Genomic DNA, 1,665 nt, shown 5'->3' with positions numbered 1-1,665 from the left:
CCCGGCCTGCGGGCGTCCGGCGGCTGCTGCCCGTTTCAGCCCGGCAGTGGGCATCTCCTTCCGTCTCACTCCATCCTGTTTACTGCACCTGTCCTCCATCCTGTTTACTGCACCTGTCCATCCCCTCCCCGTCCTTTCCTCAGGTTTCCACATTCAAAAGTCCCCGAGCGGGCAAGCCACGATGGTGAGCAGGGCAGACAAGACCGTTACCTGAGAGGCTCCTCGTCTAGGGGGTGACAGTCAGCGACGCTATGGTTAAGACGAGAGTGAGAGCTGATCTGAGTTGAGAGAAATCCTCCAGGAGGGGCACTGACAGTCCTGAGAGGTAAGATCCACAAAGAGTGGGGCCTAGGTGGGAGTGGTGGAGCTTGCCGGTAATCCCAGCTACTTCAAAGGCCGAGGCAAGAAGATCACCAATTCAAGGCCAGCCCGGGCAATTTAGGAGACCCTGGCTCAGAAATTTAAAAATAAAAAGGGCTGGGGGCGGGGATTTAGCACAGTGGTGCCGCCGCCTGCCTCACAAGCTCAAGATCCCCAGTTCCATCCCCAGTACCCCCCCAAATAAATAAATAAAAATAAAAAGGACTGAAGGTGTATGTAGCTCAGTGCTAAAGCATTTGCCAAACATTCGGAAGGTTATGGGTTCAATCCCCAGTACCTGAGGGAGGGTAACAGCCGAAAGAGCAGAGTGCAGCTAGGAGGGAGATGCAGAAGTTGGCAGATCGTCTGTGCGTGGCCTTGCATGTAGGCGTCTGCACGGTGAGGATGTGGGACTTCACGCCCACTCCTAGGTGAGGACTGTGATCATCAGCTCGTAATTTAGGATTGCTGTGTCCACCATGGAGACTTGCTTAGAGAGGAGGTAGTGGCAGGAGGTACAGGCTGCCCCCAAAAGCTCCCCTTGGCTTGCAGGCAGATGAGGCAAGTGACAGGCCTTGGCCAGATGCCCTGTGGGCAGCGGTGGGCCTGCCAGAAGAGGGTAGCAGATATTTTGAATTTGAGCCTGTGGCCTTCTGGCAATTTGGGGAGCTGGGACAGCAGGTGGGAAATAAAACCTGAGTGGACAAGGGAGGGCAGTAACAGGGAGCAGGGGCCTTAGGACAGCACCCTGCAGCTCCCAGCTCCTGGGAATAGTCCCTGGTAGGAGGAGCCTGCGTTTATAGGAATAGAAGGGCTCTAGAGAGGCTGAGGAAGGCCAGGAAATGTAGGCAAGACTTGTGAAAGTTGGCCTGTTGTGCATGGGCTTTCGGGAGAGGTGGATGGGATTGTAGCTTGCTTACACAGCAGTGATAGGACTATGGCAGGCTGGCTTGTCTGGCCAGCTCAGGATTTTTATTTTTCAGGTTTTTATTTTTTATAGTGTGTTTGGTACAGTACTTTGAACTTAGCTCCTCAGGCTGGCTTTGAAGTGCAATCCTACTTTAGTCTCACTAGTAGCTGGGCCTTGCGAAGTCATGTATAGTTAAAAAGTAAACAACCAGTAAGGGCTAATAAACCCACTAGCTCCTGTACCTCCAACTTTACCTCCTTCAAGAGGTAGATGTGAAAAAAAAAATAAAAAAAGAGGTAGATGTGGTGGCACACATCTGTAATCTCAGCACTTGGGAGGCTGAGGCAGGAAGTCAGTCTGGATTACATAGCAAGACTGTTATCAAAAAAAAAAAA

This window comes from Fukomys damarensis, unplaced genomic scaffold (genome assembly GCF_012274545.1).
Source record: "Fukomys damarensis isolate Sample0158 unplaced genomic scaffold, DMR_v1.0_HiC HiC_scaffold_19, whole genome shotgun sequence".
NCBI lineage: Eukaryota > Metazoa > Chordata > Mammalia > Rodentia > Bathyergidae > Fukomys > Fukomys damarensis.
Note: the sequence above shows the minus strand (reverse complement) of the source record.